Genomic DNA, 7,221 nt, shown 5'->3' with positions numbered 1-7,221 from the left:
GGCGGGTTGTGGGGAGGAGGAAGAGGAGGAAGAAAATGACTGAGGGGTCCTTGGTGCTCTCTGGGCTTGGTGGCTTTCTTGCAGACGTTTTCCTACCCAACCAGGTAACACCATCCATGCTAGAAGAGAGCGGGTTTGCCTCCATCAGGCCTTGTTTCTGAGCGACTGGAGGGGAAAGAACGCCAGGCAGGGTCGGCCCATCGTCCGGATTTTCTTGCCCGGTGAGTTGAGCGCCTGGATCTGCTCACCCTTCCCCCCCACCCCTCAATATCTCCCCCCACTGAAAAACCAGCTGCAGCTCTTTGTCTTAGAAGTGGAGGCCAGCTGTAAACAGGAAAGCAGCCGGAATGCCCTCCGGGTGGGGGGAGGAAGACCGCCAGGCCTCCGAAGGTGCTTCGCCCTCCAAGGCACAGAAACACTGCAGCCGAGTTTTGACCGTTTTTCCATCTCGGGACAATTTCTTCCCTCCCACTGAAGCGGTGGCGGGGGGGTATGTGTGTCTCCAAATGTGGCCCCTTTGCGGACTTCCAACTCCCAGAGTTCCCCATCCAGCTCTCCTGGGAATGGAAGTCTACCTGCCTTAAAAGTTGCCAACTTTGCAAAGCAGCGGCTTGGAACGTCAGTCGGGCAGATACCTGGAAGGACACCGGTCAAGGTAGCCTCTTGCTAGCTTCCACACTGCCAGGCGGGGTTGCTCTGCTCTGGCCAGGCCGACGGACGAGCTCTTTATTTCTTCCCTTGATCAGGCCAGGCCAGGCCCAGGAGGAGGAGGAGGAGGAGGAGGCCTCAAATTTCCCTTCCCAGGTGCCACAAGTCTTAACTAGCCCTCGGCTGCCGGGAGCCCCCAGAGGACGATGCTGGCGGACGGTGGAGGGAATGAGCGTAGCAGGGGGTCCAAACCAGGGCACCGCCACGGCATCCCTGGCAAAGACCTGTGGAGCAGCAGCTCTGCAAGTTGCAGGAGAGGGTTTTGGGGGCTGTGGCAGCTAGGAGAAGACCACGGATGAGGAAGCCACGGAGGGGCCTTGCAGGAAGCCACCCAGATGTGCCAGCTAGATAGAAGTTTCTCTGTCCTGGAAATAAGGGGGCCGGGGGGGCGGGGTTGGTAATAGATTTATAGGTGGGGAGGCTGTTTGTATATATTGGATCCTCTCTTTTTCTCCTCTTCCCCCCTTTTTTCGTCTCCTTTTCTCCTTCCCCTTCTCCTCCTCCTTCCTCCTCTTTCTCCCTCCGCCCCCCCAAGTAAACAAGTAAATCCCAAGGTCGCCAAGGCTTGTCTCATTGCTTCCTGTTTGGCCTGGATAATAGATCCGCTTCCTGGACCTTTTGACGTTACCTCACCCTTCCCCTCCGCTCCAGGAAGAGGAGGAGGAGGAGCAGGGGGGTAGGGAGACGAGACCGCGGGGTGAGGGGCTGCTGCCAAGGTTGTGGCTGCCAAGGGTCCCCCCTTTGCAAAAGGAGGACGGCAAAGCCCTCCCAACTCTGTCGGTTTCTGTTAGAAACCCACTTGCTCCCTTGTCAGGATGCCGGGCAGGGGGGTCGTAAAGGCTGGTGGGAATGTCCTCCAGGCAGAACCTGGAAGGCCACTTGGGGGGATGCTGGTGGGGGGGGGGGAAGACTGTGTCTTCTCCAAGCTTCCCACCCACCCTTTCGATTCCCCCCCCCCGGGTCCTGCCCTGTGTAGGACAATCCGAGCCTCTGCAGGGCCTGCACCGCCGTGGAGGTGAGCATCCACAGGTCCAGCCCCTGAGGATCCCCTGCGTGCCCGGCTTCAGAACGGCTCTCCGGCGACCTGCCAGGAGCCCAGCTGCCCTTCAAGAACCGGGACCGCCCCATATGAGATCTGGGTCTCCAAAGTAACCAAGGTGTGAGGGGGTGGCTGGATCTCTGCTGGGCCAGCTTGAGGGCCTCAGGAGCCGTCAGAAAGCCCCAGAGGCGATTTTGGCGAGCTGCTTAACGGGGCCTTGCTCAGCCATGAAAATGCTGGCCTCGATTGCGGTCGTAAGCTGAGGACCAGCCCTGTAGGTAAAGTCCCTGAAAGCAACACAAGGACAGCCTGAACTTTGGGAGTGGGGAATCCCTGGTGCTCCCTGAGCTGCCTGGCTTTCTTGCAGACGTTCCATGACCCAGCTAGGGAACATCATCAACGGTGCTAGGAAAGGAGTGCAGTTAACTGCGCCTAGATGAAGTTACTTAGTTAACATTGCTCCTCCTAGCCCTGATGTTGTTCCCTAGCTGGGTCACGAGACGTCTGCAACAAAACCAGCCAGTTCAGAGAGCACACCGGGGACCCTTCCATGCCGACCCTGAGCTGATTCTCCTTCGTTAGGAGGCCGAACTGTCTCGTCAGCACCCAGGAAAGGCGGCTGTGGTGGAATCGGGTCAGAAAGAAAAATAAACCTGTTCAAAAGAGATCCAAGAAGCGATTTTGCCGCCCAGCCGCCGTTTCAATGGCCGGAAGGCCAGGGCACAAGATTGTCTGGGTCAAACCATTTCCAACCTCGTAAGAAACGGCTCTGTGTTTCCTCAGAGGGGAGGGGGCTGGCCTCTCTTTCCCCTCTCTTAAGGGGCCTCAGCCCTTCCCCCCATCACCCCCACCCCCCACCCCCAAGCTGCAGTTGGCAGACAAGCCGGAGACAAAACGCCAAGCATTTCCTCCCATTCATTGAGAGTGGGGGGGGGGGTCTTTGCCCACCCTGGCCTCCTCTGTGTCTCCTTGGCACACACACACACACACCCCAAGTCGCCTGCTTGGAAGGGAGAAGGGATAGAGCAGGACCCGCACCCATAACTTGCAACTTTAAGACTTGTGGACTTCAACTCCCAGCATTCTCCAGCCAGCAGAGCTGGCTGAGAATGCTGGGAGTTGAAGTCCACAAGTCTTAAAGTTGCCAAGTTTGGAAACCGATGGTGTAGAGGGTCTCCATGTGGAGGCGGCTGGAGGACTTGGGGGTCCCCGGAAGGTAGGGAAAATCCCTCCGGCTTTCTGGTGACTGAACAGATCCAGATGGGGATCAACCCGTAGGCCGCGATCCTCTAAATATCTCCTGGTTGCCTCCGTCCTTTTCTGCAGATTCTCAGCCATCCAGGTCAGAGTTGTGCCAAAGGTGTTTTGTTTTTGTTTTTTCAAAAAGCAACTGGACTTTCTTGGGTTTTTGCTTTTCCTTGAAGACATCTCGCTTCTGATCCAAGAAGCTTCTTCAGTGCTTTCTTCCCCCCGCTATTATTTTATTGAGAACGAAGTTAAATTGCAAAATAGAAAACCAAATAAAACCCCAAAAAGACATAAAAGAAAGAAAAAACATACAAAGCGATCGGAACATTTTTTTAAAAAGGTGCATTATACATTGCATTACACAGATGTCATCCCCTTTAGTTGAATACTGATTAATATATTATTACGTTAGTTCCTACCGCTTGCAAAACAGGCCCTCCCCAAATGTTTAAACTACTAAATCTATTAACAATTTTTTGATCTGTCCTCTATAAGTTATATTAGTGACAAAGCAGTTAACGGGGAAAAAAACCCAATAATAGTAAAACCACGCCAAGTTTCAAAGCTCTCGTGTTAAGAAGCACTTATTGTAATCCGCTCTTAGAAAATTTACCACGGCACCTTAACTATCCCAGATCATCCCAAGATCGTCCTGGGTCAAAAATCCACATTTGTTTTTTAATATCCAATGAATGAATGAATGAATGAATTGGAATATTCAGTCTAGAACTGAAGAAGCTCCTTGGATGAGAAGTAAAACGTCTTCCAAGGCAGAAACAGAAGTCCCAGTTGCCTTTGAGGCTCACAGTCCGTAGATCCCTGAAGGGCTGCCCTTCCTGCCACTTCACAGGACCACCAGGGAAAATCCCAGATTGGGGGGGGGGTGGGGGGGCTTCGTGCCAGGCCTTGGGTGCCCACCTAGGGAAAGCTGGGGTGGGGGGGATGGATCCAGGGCCAGGCAGCATCACCGCCCCTCTAACTCGCCCCACGTGTAAGCAGGGCAAAGGACGGCTTCCTCCCCGGCCTGAGGCCGCTACACCCCTCGAGGGTCCAGATGGTTTTCACAGATGTGCCTCCCTGCTGCCCCCTCCCCTCCTTTGAGACCCCTCCCTCCTGGCTTATTCCAGAGGACACGGAAGCCCAGACCAAGAGCTGTAAATTCCTCCTTGCTGACCTCCCTTGGAAGGAGTCGGGGTGGCTGGGTGGGCTGTGGCGTTGGAAAGTTGGCCCCTGGAGAATTCACCAGCATTTCCTGCCATGCGGTGGCAGCCCTGACCTCTGAGGCCGTGGAGGGCGGGGGTAGAGCACCACTGCACTCCTGGAGAGAGGAATACGCTCCCCAAAACGGGGACAGTCCAGATGTGGGGCTCCTTCGCCGCTTTCTGAGGCTTGGTTGTTTCTCTTGCAGACGTTTCATGACCCAAGTAGGCAGTCTCGTCAGTGCTAGAAGAGAGTGGAGTTGGCAGAGAGGAGGAGGAAGCAGAAGAAAGGAGCAGGAGGAAGAAAAAGGGGAGGAAGATGAGGAGGAGGAAGAAGAAGCCAAGGAGGAGGAGGATTGATTGGGTTTTTTTGCAGATATTTTATGACCCAAGTAGGCAGTGGAGTTTGCAGAGAGGAGGAGGAAGAGGAGGAGGAAGTAGAAGAAAGGAGGAGGAACCAGAAGAGGAGGACAGTACCCTCTGAGACTTGGTTGGTTTTTTTGCAGATATCTTAAAGAGGAGGAGGAAGAGGGGAGACCACTTTTCCGCTGCTCCGTGGTGGAGGCGCAAAGCGCCGCTTGCCAAGAGTGCGGCTCTTCTAGCACAGCCAACCCAGGAAAAGCTGCCAGGCGCCCCCCCTTGATCCTCCGCTGCTGCGCTCGCTTGTTGCCCAACATGGCCGCTTTCTGGTCCTCTGCCTCCCCAAGGAAAAAGAGCCTTTTCTTGTTGGCCTTTAATTGCCCCTCGTCCTCCTGCGCTGGCAGTGCCAATATTTTGACATGCCCAGCGCCTAATGCAAGACTAATGCTTGTTTACAGCCCTGGCGCGGCGGAGGAAGGGAGGCCAGGCCTGGCATCAATGGGCCCATTGAAAGGGGCTTGGCTGCTGTCCCGGGAGGGACGCCCCTCTTGCTGACGCTAAGCAGGGCAGATCAGCCCAGCACGGGTGAGCTGGACGGCCGTTTATCTGAGATGGGGTGAGGACTCCCGCCTTGGGCAGGGGTTGGGCTAGAGGACCTCCGGGGTCCCCTGCAGCCCTTGGATCCAGCAGAGCTCTTTTAATTAGGCAAGCCAAAATATCCCGGCAGTCCTAGTGGTTGGTTGAAGCCAAGGGTGTCCAATGGTGGCTACTTGAGGACTTGTGGACTTCAACTCCCAGAATTCCCCAGCCAGGTGGCTGGGGGATTCTGGGAGTTGAAGTCCACAAGTCTTAAATGGACAGGCCAGGTTTAAGCAGAGTTTGGCAAGCTGACCTGGGGGAAAGGAGCCCGCGTTTGGGCCCTTATGCCAGATAGGACACCCCTCTTCCCCCACAGCCCACCACCCCATTTTCCCTGCATTCTCACCCAGCGCCCCCAGCGCCTGGGAAAAGCGTCAGCTTTCCCTGGACCTAACAGAGCTCAGGATCTCGTCCCCCGTCCCCCCATTGTTCCTGGAGGGGCTTCTGTGTCCTTGCCTGGGAAGCAGGTGTGTTTTCCCTCTGAGGCTGCGGGGGAGCCTCCTCCTCTCCACCAAGTGTCCAGGTGTGAACGGGTGAGTGTGCGTCTCCCTCTCCCCCACCCCCTGAATTTCACACTCTGCAGGCACATGGCAGGAATTTGAGTTCACCCCCCCTTCTCTCCCCCCTCTTCTGACACCTTTCCTGTTGCTTCTGACACCTCCCTCTGGCAAATGCATTTGGAGGGGGGAGGACAGAGAGCCTGTCCTGGGAAAAGCATTAAGGGCTTGGGAGGGGGAGGGGCTGTTGGAAGTGAGAAATCCTGATGACAGGTAGATAGATTAGATAGATAGATAGATGATAGAGATAGATAGATAGATAGATAGATAGATAGATAGATAGATAGATAGATAGATAGATAGATAGATAGATAGATAGATAGATAGATAGAGATAGATAGATAGATTGATAGATGATAGATAGATAGATAGATAGATAGATGATAGATAGATAGATAGATACATACATAGATACATGATAGAGATAGATAGATAGATAGATAGATAGATAGATAGATAGATAGATAGATAGATAGATAGATAGATAGATAGATAGAGGTAGGTAGGTAGGTAGGTAGATACCGATAGATAGCAATAGGTAGGTAGGTAGGTAGATGAGAAAGATGGTAGGTAGTTAGATGGATGATAGATGGATAAAAGTAGATGGATAATAGATAGGAAGATGAGAGAGAGGGGGGGGGGCAGCTTCCATGGCGAGATCTGTTCTTATTCACCACATGCGAATATTTATTCTTGCCGTTCTCTGGACAGAGCCCTGGACTGCTGGATTTCTCCTCTGAATTTCAGCATGGGGAGAGCCTGCCAGATTCCCCCAGCCCCGTTGATCAGACTTTGCAGAATCCTCTTTCTTCCTGGGTTTCTTTTCGGCACTACAGCCTGGTGTGGAAGCCCGATTTGGCTACCAATGCAGAGCCCTTCACCCTGCACGGAGAGGGCGAAAATCCCCTCTGCTCGGAGGAAGGCAGTACGTGTGGAAGAAGGACAAGCAGCCGCACTGGGCTTCCTACAGTGGAGAGGGCCCAGTCTGGGTCTCCAGGCTGCTGGTCAAACTGGTAAGGTGTCTTTGCTCCTGGAAAAGTTTCAAGTCCAACTTTGCGGTGGCTGAAAAGGAAACATCCGTGTAGGTGTTCAGACCTTCCTCTCCGCACCTTGGAAGGCAGAATTTAAAACCTGTTTCTTCACGGACCCAACTAGCTTACAGCATCAGCACTAGGAGGGAGGGAGATGGCTGTCTGGTTTGTCTCCCTTCTAGCACTGACGAAGTTACCTAGCTGGGTCATGAAACGTCTGCAAGAAAATCACCCAGCTCAGAGAGCACCAAGGATCCCATACTCCTCCTCCTCCTCCTCCTCCTCCTCCTCCTCCTCCTCCTCTTTGAGAGCATTTCTAATTTTTCCTATTCTCACTTTTAATTTTTGCCCTGGTAGGGCGGGTGTGCATTAGCAAAATCAATGCATACCTTTCATGATTTCTTCTTTTATTTCTATTTATTTATTTTCACGGGAAAAGT

The 7,221-nt window shown here is 53.5% G+C and overlaps 1 protein-coding gene across 2 annotated transcripts in view; it reads right to left on the bottom strand.

Annotated features, from left to right (window-relative positions):
* Positions 1-7,221, bottom strand: part of LOC113445898 (calpain small subunit 1) — a 266,631-nt gene that overhangs the window by 150,652 nt on the left and 108,758 nt on the right. The gene's annotated exons all lie outside the window — the stretch shown is intronic.

Source organism: Pseudonaja textilis, chromosome 10 (assembly GCF_049901715.1).
Source record: "Pseudonaja textilis isolate UNSWEBS1 chromosome 10, rPseTex1.2, whole genome shotgun sequence".
NCBI lineage: Eukaryota > Metazoa > Chordata > Lepidosauria > Squamata > Elapidae > Pseudonaja > Pseudonaja textilis.
The sequence above is the reverse complement of the archived record's forward strand: the minus strand, read 5'-3'. Positions and strand labels throughout refer to the sequence as shown.